This window comes from Mastigoproctus giganteus, chromosome 1 (genome assembly GCF_048544385.1).
Source record: "Mastigoproctus giganteus isolate SK-2022 chromosome 1, ASM4854438v1, whole genome shotgun sequence".
Classification (NCBI taxonomy): Eukaryota; Metazoa; Arthropoda; class Arachnida; order Uropygi; family Thelyphonidae; genus Mastigoproctus; species Mastigoproctus giganteus.
In genome coordinates, this window is record NC_143575.1 from 86504985 (window position 1) to 86521943 (window position 16959).

The 16959-nt window shown below is 38.3% G+C and overlaps 1 long non-coding RNA gene across 1 annotated transcript in view; it reads right to left on the reverse strand.

The window, feature by feature from the left end:
• LOC150090968 (uncharacterized) overlaps positions 1 to 14632 on the reverse strand; it is a 42019-nt gene extending 27387 nt beyond the window's left edge. The window contains exon 1 of the long non-coding RNA XR_016547357.1: positions 14578 to 14632. This is a non-coding gene — a long non-coding RNA (uncharacterized LOC150090968). The remainder of the gene's footprint in view (positions 1 to 14577) is intronic.
• Positions 14633 to 16959: the final 2327 nt, after the last annotated feature.

Sequence of the window (16959 nt, forward strand, 5' to 3'; positions counted from 1 at the left end):
GAATTATTTTTTTGGAAAGCAGGTAAATGCCACAGCACACACACACAGGCTCTCAGTGAGATGACTGGGACACGTGTCAGCACCAGTTCAATGGCACTGATGATCCCTAGGTCAATAACTGTTGATGTGATACTCAAAACACACACACACACACGGTTCTCAGTGATGAATACCATCTATCTTGATGTAAGGTTGTAAGGTCTGCTGTTCAGAGACTATAGAAAGCTGTGCTTTGGAGTGACAAGTCACGGTATTTTTTTATTCTTTATTTTTATTTTTCTATATATATTCTTTACATATACTATGATTTCTTTCATTCTTTTAATTTTCTATATATTTCTTTGCTCTTTTTGTCTTTATGTTCTTTTTGTTATTATGTTCTTTTTGTCTATTAGTGGAACTTGTCCATGAAACACTCTTATCTTTGTTACTTTCTTCCTTTATCTTTTGTACACTATACATTTTCATATTAGTGTATAAAAGGAAAAGTTACACACACACACATATATATAACATAAAAGAAACCCTAAATGCAATTATGAAGTGATCAACCAATCCCGGCACTTCCGCCCTGCCTCTGGCTAGAGGGTGCCTCCATAGCCAGGTGTGCAGGAGCAGCAGTGCGTAGTACACGCTTCTTGATTAGGCCGGGGTTCAAGCCCGTAACCAACAAATACGGAGGATGCGGAAAGTTCAGAGAATGACCACCACATATCTCCGGAGCAATATGGCCTTAGTTGCTAATGCTTCTAAATAACAACAACAACTCTGGCTAGAGTCGCTCAACATATCATGCAATTCAAGAGCCATGAATCACTGCATGGGCACGAGGCTACACCCTATCTTGGAAGCAACCATCTTGAAGCTGGATAAACGCTGGCAGCAAACCCACAGAAGTTCGTGCACCAACAATGAGCACCAATCTAGTATATGAATGTTCAATCTCACAGTCATGCCTGCATCACAGGGCACATAACTCTGTATCTATTAAATTTTGTCTTTAAAATCATTATTCCGTTAGAATTTGTATATTGCTGATGAAGGGGTCCATTTTACGCTGAAAGCTACATTCTTGTCATTTGTCATTAAATTTATTACTGGATATATACAGTATCATTAATCTCCTTACACAATGGAATCCAATAAAACAGGCCCATTTATTTTTATAAAAGAAAGTTTAATGTCAAAATAATAAGCTGAAGTGTTCACTGTGCAGGATGCCAACCTGTGAGAACAAGAAAAAGGAAAACAGCAGTGTAAGACAGAAGATATTAAAAGCTGGAAGTATATGAAATATGTTAATGATTTTATTAATGCAATGATATAATATTAGTATTAACATTAGTTGAGGCATATGCTGCAAGAAAGCAAGCCTGCTCAAACCATTCAAGGCCTTATACACCTCGATCAGATCACATTGCAGGTGCCTAGTCTCCATATGCTGCAACTTGCAGAACTTAAGCCTTTTTTCGTAAGCACACCCCTTTGTACCTCTCACCAATCTTGTTGCCCTTCTCTGCACTCGTTCTAGAAACTCTACATCCTTCCTAAAATGATGCCTCCAGACCCGTACACAGTACTCAAGATGTGGCCCGACCATTGCCTTATACAGGGGGGGATAATCATCTCCTTGTCTCTGCTAGCAAAATTCCTATATATCATTGACAAAACTCCATGACCTGCTCTGGCAGCCCATCTGCACTGCTCAGAGAACTTCATATCTGACTGCACAAGTACCCCCAGGTCTGTTTCATTCTCCACCTCCCTGAGTATAGTACCACACAGTTGGTACATTTCTCTTGGGTTACTGCTACCCATATGCAGTACTTTGCATTTGTCAATGTTAAACTTTAGTTGCCACTTTTCAGCCCATCTGCCTAACTTTTCTAGATCCTGTTGCAGTAGCATACTGTCTTTACTGTTATGAACAACCCTGCCAACCTTTTGTATCATCTGCAAACACATCGATATACCTTCATCGATATCATTGATAAATACACAAAACAACAATGGGCCCAGCACTGAACCCTGGGGGACTCTACTAGTAACATTAGTCATTAATAAATGTCCATTTATTACCACTCTCTGCTGTCTCCCACTCAAACACTAGGTGGTAGATGACTCATCAACCGGTGAAATACCACCACTTTGCTTATTGGAGGCTTGAAGTGGTGGAACCCATATTTAGTCTCTAGAGCTAAGGTCCAGTCAACCCTTCCCTATCTCTTCCATCATGCAGTATGACTGATGACTTTTGAGGCTAGGATGAACATCGTGGCGAGATCCAATATTCCTTACATTTCGAGGGTACAGCTCTAAAACGGTGTTCGCAGGCCGGCCGCTAGTTAGTACACCAGACCGAACCTATTGGTAACTCTCTAGGAGGCTTCCGGATCAGCTAGTGTATAATCTTGCTACCTCTACTCTGCCAGTTATTGACTGGAGGGAGTCCAAGTAGTGTGTATGTGGGGAGCATTGTCGAGGCCACGTTATGCCAAGGATCTCGGTATATTCTTACCACGTGTACGACCTATTCAAAAATTTCATTACTTCATACAGCATGTCCCACCCACTTTTTCTTACTATTGAATACACCATGAATTGTCAAAATAATAGAGCAAGCTTATCTGCGAAAAGATCTAAACCTCCCAAGGACTTCCTAATTCATTTCACAAATATACGTGGTCTCAATTCTAATCCCAACGATGTCCATTTCCCCTTGCAGTCTGCCAAACCCCATGTACTTTTTCTGACAGAATCTCAGTTATCGGTTGATTAACTACTGCTCATCTCAGATGCCCAAATTATTCGCTGTATGATTCCTTTTGCCTCAAAGGCGGTACTTGTGCATATGTCCGTTCTGATATACCCTGTCAGAGACTTGGAAACCTGGAATCTCCTCTCTTTGATCTTCTCTGGCTTAAAATCTCTCTACCACATTGTGTCAAATTCATCTGTTGTCTCTACCGTTCTCCCAACTCCACTAATCACTTGGAGCTCTTTGACTTCCTCTCTTTGCAACTTGACTTTCTCCAGTCCAACTTTCCTAACAGTGAGGTAATTTTCCTTGGTGATTTTAATGTTCACAACTCCAGCTGGCTTCTGTTTTCTAGTCACACCAACCCAGCAGGTCGAGATGCTGAGGATTTTGCAATTACTAATGACCTAGCACAGATTGTTCATTTACCTACAAGAATTCCGGACAATCCTAATTATACAGCCAATACGCTTGATCTTTTTCTCACAAACAATCCTTCTAAGTACACGGTTGAAGTGAGAGGTCCTTTAGGCACTTCAGATCACAACTTGGTGATTGTCTCTTCTCCAATGGAACCTTTATCTCATGGCTATTCCCAACCATGTGTTGTTTGGCATTACAAGAATGCAAAATGGGATGACCTGCGAGACTTCTTTTCTTCTTTTCCTTGGTCGGATTACTGTTTAAAAACTTCTGATGTCAACGTTTGCTCAGATCGTGTCAGTGAAATTATTCTTGCTGGAATGGAATCTCTTATCTCACACTCCACTTTAAAATCTCATCCTTTATCTAAACCTTGGTTTTCCAATAAATGTGCTAAGGCTGTCCAAGAGAAGAATGTTGCATATCGTAATTGGCTTGTTTCTAATTCTTCAGTTTCATTTTCTGCCTACACCAAAGCTAGCAACAGTTGTAAAGCAGTTATTAATCAGTCCAAACTAGAGTTTGAACAGGCTAAGAGTAGAAAACTTGCTTCTTGCCCTAATGGTAGCCGAGAATTCTGGTCTCTTGCCAAAGCTATCAGCCGCAACTTTTGCCCATCTTTGCTCCCACCTCTGTCCAAACCAGATGGTTCTTTTGCCACTTCAGCCAAGGATAAAGCTGATCTGCTAGCATTCCATTTTTCTTCCAGCTCATCTATTAATGATCTTGGTAAAACACCTCCCACCATTCCCAACACGCTCCATTCAATGCCTCCTGTGGTCTTCCGTCAAAAGGATATCAGAAGGATTTTGATGAACCTTGATGCTAAGAAAGCTCCAGGTCATGATGGTATTTCTCCACTTGTTCTCAAAACCTGTGCTCCTGAACTTACTCCTATTCTTTGCCGCCTTTTTTCACTTTCTTATTCCAAAGGTGTTTTTCCTTCTGCTTGGAAATTTGCTCATATCCAGCCAATTCCTAAAAAGGGTGACAAATCCCTCCCATCCAATTATCGTCCCATTGCAATTACTTCTACTCTTTCTAAAGTAATGGAGAAATCAATTAACCGCCAACTCTTAAACTACCTAGAAACCTTCTGTCTGATCAACGATCGCCAGTATGGATTCCGTCAGTGTCGATCCACTGGAGATATTCTGGCTTATGTTACCCATTTATGGGCTAATTCAACGGAAAGGTTCGGTGACACACAAGTAGTTGCACTTGACATCTCAAAGGCTTTTGATCGTGTTTGCCATAAAGGTCTTCTAAACAAGCTTCCATCTTATGGTCTGCCAACTGTTTTTAGTAATTGGTTATCCAGTTTTCTCTCTGATCGCTCACTGAGGGTGATGGTAGATGGCTCTCTGTCTTCTAACTTCTCCACTAATGCTGGTGTCCCCCAAGGTTCAGTTTTTTCCCCCACTCTTTTCCTCTTGTATATTAATGACCTTCTTCCATTGACTGGAAATCCTATCCATAGTTTTGCCGATGATAGCACATTGCATTCCACTTTCCATTTTGAGAAACCTTGTCCTGCTCAATCAGCTTCAACTTCTCGAAAATCTGCTACCAATTCCTAAAATGCCGATCTTCAGGTAATTCTTCAGTGGGGCAAAGACAACTTAGTTGATTTCAACCCTTCTAAAACTCAGTCTTGTCTTATATCTCGCAAAAAGGATTCTTCTACTTCTATGCTTATCTTTAGTGACACTTCGATTTCTAGGCAAAATGATATATCTCTTTTGGGGATTACCCTGACTTCTAATCTCTCTTTTGGCACAAGCACATTACAAATATTGCTTCCTCGGCATCTAAAAAACTTGGTTTTCTCTTTCGCTCTCGGCATTACTTTTCTTCCAAACAGCTGCTCACTCTGTATGAATCGCAAATCCGCCCTGCCATGGAATATTGTTGCCACATCTGGGGGTGGTGCCCCCAAAACCTCTCAAGTTTCTTGATTCCATTCAGAAGAGGGCAGTTAGGTTAATTAATGATTCATCTCTAAACAGAGTCTCTCCACTCGCTTTCTCATAGATGTACTGTTTTTGCTGCATGCCTCTTCTACAGATACTTCCATGGCCACTGTTCTTCTGAATTGGCTTCTATAATTCCTGCTCTCTCTTTCAAAACAGTCCGAACACGTGCCACCACCAGCCAACATCCATTTACTGTCCAACTTCAAACCCACAGAACCAACTTTTCATCTTCCTCATTTATTCATTCAACTGCCGTTTTCTGGAACATCCTTCCTTCATATGTATTTCCTGAAAATTACAATCTACAGAAGTTCAAGTCCAATGTCAACAAATATCTTCTTTCGTCTTCTCAACCTCCAACCTAAGCACAGTACTAAGTACTATAGGTTCTAATACCTCTCGTGTTTGGGGTTCACATAAAAAAAAAAAAAAAAAACATCCCTTATCCATTGCAGCAACTTGTCATTAATGCCATACTGCTCCAATTTGTACAGCAGTCTTTCATGTGCAACAGTATCAAAAGTTGTTCTGAAATCCAAGTATATGATATCAAAATTATTTTTTGCATCCAGTTCCTTTGTAATGACATCGTAGTATCCAGTTAAACAGGTCAGACAAGACCTCCCCTTACAAACCCATGCTGTGTTTGCACTATTACTGCAGTCCTTGTCTAGGTGATCCTGTATCATCTTTTTAACCAGTGACTCCATTATTTTCCCAGGAACAGAAGTTATACTAACAGGTCGATAATTATCTGTGTCACCTTTGCACCACCCCCTTTGTGAATTGGGGATACATTTGCACTTCTCCAGTCCATGGGGACTTCCCCTGACTCTAAGGATGTTCCCATAATTAAGGCTAAGGGTTTGCTTACTTCCTTTGCTGCCTTCTTCAATATAACTGGATAGATTCCATCTGTCCAGGTGCCTTTTTTATGTTCAACTTCAATAATTTTTCCTTCACTTTGCTCTCAGTTATTACAAAATCACTTAGCTCCCTGTTAAGAGTTTGATAAACTTCTGGAATTCCCCTCCTTGAATAACTCCTCATGTATGAATGCAGATGCAAAATACTCATTAAGTTTATCAGTTACCTGAGCAGGATCACCAATAGTCGAACCATCTATATACATATGATGTACAACATTAATTACCACCATTGATAAATATACAACTAAATTCTAAAATTTGTGCAATAAAGGTTGTTCAAGTTCTTGCGATTATGTGGAAGACAATACTCAATAATTTTTATGGAAGGCCCAGGATGAACATTAATGTTCAGAAGAAAGTAAAATGAAACATCACAGCAAACTTTGTCAGGGGACCAACACTATGATGATTCATTAAGGCCATAACATTTCATACATCTCTGTCAATGCAAGCTGATCAAAACAAAAATGTAAGAATTCAAAACATTTATTAATTTAAAGTATGCACTGGCAAAAATGGTTGTTTTTATGCTATGGACTGCATATTAATATATTAATAGATATAATATTAAAATGTACATTGCAAATTCAATTACTAATCATGAATTATTATTATTAATAGTAGTAGTGACAAATGATGCAAAAAATCAAGCTTATCATTATTATTATTATTGTCGTTGTTCTTATATTCAGGATTTTCAGGATTGCAACTTTCTGGAGTTCCTTGTAGGTGTTCTGTAGTAGACCTATTGCTGCTAGGCTGCTATGTGGAGTCTTTGGTACCATACCGGTGGTTGACATGATGATTGGGATGGTTGATACTTCTTGCATATGCCACACCTCCTTGATCTCATGTCTCAGGTTCATGTACTTCCTAATTTTTTCCTCATGGGATTTCTGGACATGGCTAGTGTTCGGCACCACTATGTCAATCAGGTGGGTAGCCTTTTCCATCTTGTCCACAAGAGTTATGTCCAGTCTGTTCTACGGGATGGTCTTATCAGTTATTATGGCGCGCTCCCAGTCCAGCTTGTGGGTTCAGGTTTCTAGTACTGCCTGGGATTCGTACTTGTAGTATTGTACACTTTCTTTGGCCAACTTGTATTTCCTCGATAGCTTCTGATGTATTATCCTGGCTACCTGGTCGAGTCTATGAGTGTACTCAGTCTGGGTGTTGCTGCATGTATACTGAACTTTTGCTATCTTATGGAGAGTCATTTCTTTGAGCAAGATGTCAGGATGCAATGACCTGAATTCTCTGAGGAAGTGAGCTGATGCATTGGAGAAAATTGAGGACTCATCACAGGCTAAAGTGTGTGATCTTATGTCAAGCAACATTCTACTGACTATGGCTAGATTTGGGAGAAGATGAGGTGGAATATTGTAAACAAATTAAATGGGACCAGATTCAGGAGAATGTCACCAACACAGCATGTTTTGGTTCTGAAGGAAGCAGTCATAATGGATTCAACTGTAAGATATTATTTCCTGATAGTTTAGAATGAGTATGTCTGCCAGATGCATAAAAATGATGATGAATTAGTTGTGAAACATAAGGTCATGTTGAAAAAATTTCACAATAGGATAAAATGTTCTTGTGTCTGCACTTCTGCTCGGACAAAGAAAGTAATTTTATGGTTAGCATTAGTAAACGCATATGATGCAAGAAAGCAAGCTTATATAGCATCAGCCAAAAAAAAAAAAAAAAAAAAAACCCTTCTCATTTCACCCATCACTCGGTTCAAATGTTTGTTTAGTTCTACCTTCTATGACAGATGGCAGTTTGTTCCAGCAATAAACCACCTGCTGGCTGTCTATCCTACAACTGCCTTTCCTCAATTTTAATTTATGCCCTCTCAGGTGATTATTGCGAGCAAAAAGGAAGAATCCCATCAGCACTGAGCATGCTCAAACCATTCAAGGATTTATACACCTCAATCAGATATCACCTTGCAGTTGCCTAGTATCCAGATACTGTAATTTGCAAAACTTAAGCCTTTCTTTGTAAGAGCAACTTTTTGTTCCATTCACCAATCTTGTTGCCCTTCTTTGTACTCGTTCCAACAGCTCTATATCCTTCTTAAAATGAGGCCTCCAGACCTGTATACAGTACTCAAGGTGTGGCCTGACCATTGTCGTATACAAGGGGATAATCACCTCCTTTTCCCTGCTAGAAGAATTCCTGTATATCATTGACAAGACACAATGAGCTACTCTTGCAGACCGTCTGCACTGCTCAGAAAACTTCATATCTGCCTGCACGATTACCCCAGGTCCTTTTCATTCTCTATCACTGTCAGTGTAGTACCACACAGTTGATATGTTACTCTGGGGTTACTGCTTCCCATATGCACTACTCTGCATTTGTCAATATTAAACTTCAGTTGCTACCTCTCAGCTCATCTGCTTAACTTTTCTAGACCCCGTTGCTACAGCGTACTGTCATTAGTGTCATTAATATCCCTGCCAACCTTCATATCGTCTACAAGGACATTAAGCCTGTTATACCATCATCAATATCATTAATAAATACAGAAAACAACAATGGACCCAACAATGAAGCCTGGAGGACTCCACTAATAACATTAGTCCACGAAGAGCAGTATCCATTGATTACCACTCTATGTCTTCTCCTCAACCATCCCTTTATCCATAGCAACAATTTGCCTCCAATGCCACATTGCTCCAATTTGTGCAGCAGTCTTGCATGTGCAACCATATCAAAAGCCTTTCTAAGATACAAATAAATGATATCAAAATTATTTTTAGCATTCAGTTCCTTTGTGACCACATCATAGTATCCAATCAAATTGGTCAGAAAAGATTTCCCCTTAACAAAGCCATGCTGTGTCAGAGCTATAACTGAAGTCCTGTCTAGATGACCCTTCACTGCTTCTTTACCCAGTGCCTCCATTAATTTCCCTGGAACAGAAGTTAAACTAACAGGTCTGTAATTACTTGTGTTGCCCTTTAATCCTCTTTTGTGAATTGGGGTCACATTTGCACATCTTTAGTCCATGGATACCTCCATGAGTCCAAGTCAGCTCTCATAATTATAGCTAAGAGTTTACTTACTGCCTTTGTTGCTTCCTTTAATATACCTGGATAGATCCCATCCACCTCAGATACCTTTCTTATGTTTATCTTCAACAATTTCTCCTCCACGTTGCTCTCAGTTATTACAAAATCATCTAGCTCACTGCCAGAGTTTAATTCACCTCTGGCATTCCTCTCCCCGAAAAACTCCTCATGTGTGAATGTAAATGCAAAATACTCATTTAGTTTCTAGGCTATCTAAGCAGGATCATCAACAGTCAAACCCCCAACATCAAGTGGACCAATCTGATTCATCCCCTTCCTCATAGAGTTTAAATAAGTAAAGAACTTTTTGCGGTTTTTCTTTGCATCCTTTGCCAAAGGTTGCATTCTTTGCAGTCTCATAATCTGCTTTTGCCTGTCTAACCGACTTTGAGATTTGGATACAGACCAGCTTATATCTATTATAGGCTTCTGTGTCACCTGTCAATTTATATGTATCCCATGCATTTTTCTTCCTTCTTCTCTTCTTTAAGCCTAAACCTTGAGCAATATTTCTTAGTTGGTATGAAAAGCCTAATAGCTTCCAAGATTAATTCTTTGAATGCCTCCCATTTTGAATTTGCTGTTAGCATTAGCAATTCAGATTAGCATTAACATTAGTAGAGGCATATGATGCAAGAAAGCAAGCTTATGCGGCATCAGCCAAAAAAAAACAAACAAAAAAAAAAAAAACCTTCCACTTCACCCCTCCGTTTGTTCGCAATACCTGTCCAGCTGAGCCTTAAATTTATTTAGGCTATCAACTTCCACAACAAGGGATGGAACTCTGTTCCACTAACCAACTACCCGCTGGCTAAAGGCAAATTTCCGCACATCTATCCTACATCTGTCTTTCCTCAATTTGAATTTATGCCCTCTCAGGTGATTATTCTGAGCAAGAGGCAGAATCCCATCAGCATTGGGCAAGCTCAAACCATTCAAGGCTTTATACACCTCTATTAGATCATCTCGCCGGTGCCTAGTCTCCAGACACTGTAATTTGCAAAACTTAAGCCTTTCTTCGTAAGAGCAACCCTTTGTTCCATTCACTAATCTTGTTGCCCTTCTCTGTACTCATTCCAGCAGCTCTACATCCTTCTTGAAATGAGGCCTCCAGACCTGTATACAGTACTCAAGGTGTGGCCTGACCATTGCCTTATACAAGGGAATAATCACCTTCTTATCCCTGCTAGAAAAATCCTGGTATATCATTGATAAGACACCATGAGCTACTCTTGCAGCCCGTCTGCACTGCTCAGAGAACTTCATATCTGCCTGCACAATTACCCCCAGGTCTTTTTCATTCTCTACCACTGTCAGTGTAGTATCACAGAGTTGATACGTTGCTCTGAGGTTGCTGTTTTCCATATGTAGTACTTTACATTTGTCAATATTAAACTTCATTTGCCACCTCTCAGCCCATCTACTCAACCTTTCCAGATCCTGTTGCAGCGGCATAGCATCAGTAGTGTCCTTAACAATCCCACCCCCTTTATCCATAGCAGCAATTTGCCTCCAATGCCACACTGCTCCAATTTATGCAGCAGTCTTCCATGTGCAACAGTATCAAAAGCCTTTCTAAGATCCAAGTATATAATATCAAAGTTACTGCCTGCATCAAGTTCTTTTGTGACTGCATCATAGTATCCAATCAAATTGCTCCGGCAAGACTTCCCTTAACAAAACCATGCTGTGTCCGAGCTATAACTGAAGTCTTGTCTAGATGATCCAGCAGTGCTTCTTTAACCAGTGCCTCCATTAATTTTCCTGGAACAGAAGCTAAACTCACAGGTCTATAATTACTTGCGTCAGCCTTTAATCTTCCTTTGTGAATTGGGGTCACATTTGCACATCTCCAGTCTATGGGTACCTCCCCTGAGTCCAAGCAAGCTCTCATAATTTTGGCTAAGGGTTTGCTTACATGCTTTGCTGCCTCCTTTAATATAACTGGATTGATCCCATCCCCCAGGTGTCTTTCTTGTGTTTATCTTCAACAATTTCTCCTCCACTTTACTCTCAGTTATTACAAGATTATCTAGCTTACTGCCAGAGTTGAATACACCTTTGGCATTCCCCTCGCTGAATAACTCCTCATGTGTGAATGTCGATGCAAAATATTCATTTAGTTTATTAGCTACCTGAGCAGGATCATCAACAGTTGAACCATCGATATCAAGTGGACCAATCTGATTCATCCCCTTCCTTCTAGAGTTTACATAAGTAAAGAACTCTTTGCTGTTTTTCTTTGCATCCCTTGCCAAAGATTTCTCGTAATCTGCCTTCCCCTGCCTAACCTCCTTTGTAACTTGGTTACAGATCAACTTATATCTATCATAGGCTTCTGTGTCACGTGTTAATTTATATGTATCCCATGCATTTTTCTTCTCTGCCATATGTCTCATTAGTTCATCTGACATCCATTTAGGCCTAAACCTCGAACAATATTTTTTAGTTGGTATGTAACGCCTAGTAGCTTTCAAGATAAGTTCTTTGAATACTTCCCATTTTGAATTTGCTGTTGATAACATCATCAGTTGGTCCCACTGTATAGAATTTAAATACTGTCTCAGACCATCGTAGTCGCCTTTACGAAAGCAATAACCCTTCCCTTTACCCCTGATGGTAGTTACCTCTTTGAGTAAATCCCACTTCAGCACACTGTGATCACTGCCACCTAGTGGTTCCTCTATCTGCAGATTCTTAATGCATGAAGAATCACTACTGATAATCAAATCAAGAGTATTACTCCCTCTAGTTGCCTCCCGAACATGCTGATGTACAAAACAATCATCCAATAAATCCACAAAAGCCTTGCTAGTGTGTGAGTGACCAACCTACAAATTCCAGTCAATATCTGGGAAATTAAAATCCCCCATTATAACACTCTCTGATTTACTGGCCCACTCTATTTCCCTGTACAGTTTCTTATTATACTCATCAGAGTCATTAGGCCTATAGCACACTCCTACTCAATTTTGATCTCCCAATGCTTATGTCACACCAAACTGACTCGACACTGCACTGTCCAGCGATGTCGACTGGCTTCACTTCCTTGGATTTTATGTGTTTCTTAACTAATAGCATAACCCCTCCTCCAGGCGCCTCCGTAGCCAGGTGGGAAGGAGCAGCAGTGCGTAGCACATGCTTCTTGATTAGACCGGGGTTCGAGCCCGTCACCACCAAATACGGAGGATGCGGAAAGGTCAGAGAATGACCACCGCATATCCCGGAGCAATATGGCCTTAGTTGCTAATGCTCCTAAAAACCAAATAACAAACAATAACCCCTCCTCCCTTCCTATCCTGTCTATCCTTTCTGTAGATGTTGTACTCCACAAATTCCAGTTCTGCATTCCTTATATCTGTGTGACACCACGTCTCTGATATCCCAACATCTGCCTTTGATGCTTTGAGCAATACCTCAAATTCATCAAATTTATTTACCAAACTCCTAGCATTGGTGTACACGCAAGTATAGATGCACCTGTTCCTATTCTTAGCTACCCTAACACAATCCATGTGTTTACTTGTACCGCAATGACTCCCAGCAGTCTCTGAAATATCCTGCATCTTGTTTTCCAGTCTTCTGCTCATTATAATAGAAGCAGTGCAAGAATCACTTTCACCTCTGCCAGTGGCTACTGTTAATCTATTAGTCGTTGTATCTCCCCAAGCTAGCAGTTTTCCAACCCACCTAACACTGCCTCGATAGCATCAGCAAATATTCTTGCACCCTTTCTATTTAAGTGTATCCGATCCCTGTAGAAGCAGTCCCTTCTGTTCAGATCTCATCATAATTCATCATTTAATGTATTTGAGGACTGTAAACTTATAGCTTCCTTCAGGTGCTTTGTTCTCTTGAGTTGCTCATCTCCTCTTTATCTGTCATTAATTGGGTCACCTTTAGTAAGGGAGTCCTTTTTTAGAATTTATCTAACTTATTTAATTTTAAATCTTTATTTCCTCAGTCTATTATTTGTAATGTTACTGAAATTTTTGGTTTAATCCATTCTCATTAGTTAGGTCACTGTTATTTTTATCTTGAGTTACCAATAACAGTTATTAAAGAATCGCCTCAATCCATCTTTAATTAACGTAGGCTGCTATCCTTTGCTGGCTCTTTTCAATTTCAGCTAATTAATAAAAGTTTAATTTTCTTTGTTTTAATTTGTATTTATTAACTGTCTGTGCAGCCCATTATTCAAATTATAAAGGCCCCCCCTCCTGGCCAGTACTCAGGGTTTTCCACACCACCCAGCCAATAGCTGTATGCATATTACCCCTCTGGCCTATAGCATGTTACCTAAGGTGCACTGGTAGCCTTTGCTCCCACTGTGTTTTGAACACATGGGATTAAGCTCGCACCAAAAGGAACATTTAGTTTTTCCCCCAAATCAAGTGTGATGATGGCCTAGTTAGCCACAGTCCCATTTCTGATTAGCTAAGTTTTAGTGTTTCTAAATGTAACAAGATTTAACTAGTTATTTCTGTTGGCAAAAGAATCATATGTAAATAGGTAAAAAAATAATACATCCATGAAAATATGTATATTCTATGATGGCATATCATGAGCTTGGGCCCTGCTGCAATATAATTTATTTTTTTTTGTATGAGTTTCTCATTTTTTTTCTTTTCCTTTTGGGCCTCCCTCTGCTGATCTGAGTGTCTTGGTGTAGCTGCACCACTTGCATGATATGCCACTAATATTTTATTATAATTTTCATGAAGAATCTTCTTGATTGTTAGATTGGAAAGCCAAAAAAGAAAAATTGTTTTTATTTTCGGTTTTCATTTGTAACTGTTTTATAGTTGATTTTTTTTGCTTTATAATCCTCTGTAGACCCAAAGATGAAGTTCTCTGCAACCTAAAAAGAAGTTAAGTGTATATTGAGGTAGCAACATTTCAATGAATATTTTAAATCAATCTTATATGGTATAACAGCATGCTTTTAATTATCATTCTTTAACATTACAAACCACTTACCATTCCCTTTTCCTAAATTTTACATTACATTTATTTTTAAAATTTTACATAACACTACATTAAAATTACTTTTTACAACCATTTTCCTAATATTCTGTTAGGAAAAAAAACATTGGCTCTGTCTGTCCCACGGGCTGTATTTTGGGAATTCTGTTAAGCAAAACAGAAACAGTGACTTGCAGAACTATTATAAACAGAGCAAAGGTACTAATGACTATTTAAAAAAATTTATTATTAACAGGGAAGAAGCAGAAGTATCATATGTAAATATATAGTATGTTGGTCAAGTTTTTTGAAAGAGAACATTTAATTAGTAAATAATTAACTTATTTTAGTGTCATTAGAATTAAAATAATACTGTTTAGTGATCAAGACTCAAATATAATACATAACAAGTTAAATATGTTTGTGTAACTATTTTAAATATTTACCTTTGATAAAAGTGACAGATGCATCAACATGACAATCAAGTTGCTGATTTGACAACTGTCAAAGTAAAAGAAAAAAATCCTTATATAAAATTTTAGAATATATAAGATTTTAATAAAACAAAATTACGTTTTTCACAAATGATATACAAATTTTTGCATGAAAATAAAAAAATCAGATTCTGAGTTTGAAATTAATGGAAACTGAAAAGTTTATAAATTTTAACAACCTAAGAACCAATTTAATAAAAAGACTCAGTAAATGCTTTATATATTTAAAAAGATTACCTTAAAAAAACTGTAATAATGAGAGCATTGAAAGACAATGAAAGGATGTAAAATTAAATATTAAAGATTAGAAAACTAAAAAACTTCCCCATGTGAAAAAAAAGGTACCACCCTATTTCTGATTAATCAGATTTAAAAAGAATATGATCTGATATGATTAAAAACAATGATGAAGGATGAGTGTAAAAGAAAGTGTTTCATCTTTCACCTTGTCGGATGAAAGCTTTTCATCTTTCACCTTGTAGGATACATTTTTAATACGCTGATTTTAACTTTCCCATTTTTGACCCATAATGATGCAGTTGCCTTTTCATATATTGATTGGAAAACATTGATGTAAGGCTCTATCTACATATTGGTTGATTAGGGCATTGATTATTGTGAAACAAAAGGCTATACATGAAGGCTATTCATAATGGGAGGTTGTATTCATTGTGTCCCTCTATCAATTGCTGCAACGTTTGGATGTGATCCATTGTACTGAAGCCACTTCTGAAACCTGCATGTTCTTTGGGTTTTGCCAAATCAAGAACTATGCCTATTCTTCGTGAAAGTATTATTGTGAAAACCCTATAGACAACTGGCAATAGACTTTATCAGTCAGTAGTTTTTTAAATCTGCTTTTCCACCTTTTCTGTGTAGTAGGATGGCTTCTGCATTTTTCCATGCTGTAGGCACTTAGTTAAGTAGAAGGCATATTGAAAATAGCTTGACTAGTGGTGCATCTGGTGTTGGGTTTTTGTTGTTTTGCCATTTTCAACCTTCAAAGTGAATATTTGGCTCTTATGTGTAACCATTTTACGTTTTGCTTCCTTTAGCCCTTGATTTTCTTCCAGTGTTCTGCTGATGAGATCAACATTGAACTTGCACATTTCTTCTTTTATGCATTTCCTTATGGTCTTGCACATCTCTACATGTTTGACCCTGTTTCTTATGTTACCATCTTGCTTCATTTCTCGTTTTTTCATCATGGAAATTATTTCCTTTGGTATTCAGAGTGGTTTTTCTTGGTTTGCTGTAGATGCAAGGGCACAGCATCTACAATAGCCTTGATGAGTTTGTCATTGTCAGTTGAAATATCTGTGTCAGGAAGGTCTTGCAGCATACGAAAATGGTTGGACAGTTTTGATGATTTTCCAATGGTTGATTAGTGTTAGTCTTCTTCATTTTCATTGACTAGTTCAATTTCTTTTGTTCTTTCTTGCAATCAGTTTTAATTTTTGCTCTCTGTAACCGATGGTCACTTCCAACATTAAAACAGTTCAAATGTCAGCAGTCAGTGAACGCTGTTTTATTGTTTGTCAGTATGAAGTCAATTTTGCTAGTATTTTCAAGAGGACTCTATCATTGCCTCTATCATCCCCTTTTCTAGTTCCATATTTGCTGACCTTTTCATATGATCTTTTCCCATTTTGGATCTTGCCAATTCTCGCATTGAAATATCGCATTACTATTTTATAGTGGTAATCGTCCTGCTTGTAAAGGTGCAATGCATCTTCATAAAATTACTAAACTTCATCATCACTATGGCTACTTTTAGGAGCATAAACTTGAATAATTTGAAGAGAATATCAACTATTTAGCTTAATGGCATGGCAAGCAGTTCTTTTGGTAAAACTTTCCACCTTTATGATCGAATCTGTTAAGACTTTTGTTGATCAGGAAACCAGTTCCACCACACTGTCCATTATTTGTTCCTTTGTAGTACAGGCAATGCCCATCTTCTAGTTTGACCAGATCCTCACTTTTCCTTCAGATCTCACAATTTATGTTTTTCAGCTCTTGTAATAGTTCTTCTAGGAGTGAGTCTGTACTCATAGAGAGAACATTAAGTGTTCTAACATTTAAAGTCCAGAGGCAACATAATTGAGCATCTAAAATAAGCATCTAAATTGACGTCTAATGCAAAATACTGGATAAGGAGAACAGAAATGTATACTCATCATATATTTTGTTCATTTCTTTTGAATACTGATCCATTCAAAGCTCCTGATGAGTGTCAACATCATCTAAATACGTTGCCAGCTGATTTATGTTAGTATGAGATTGCTGGACTTTATTTTATAATAATTAGTCTCCACTTAAACAGAAAAAAAA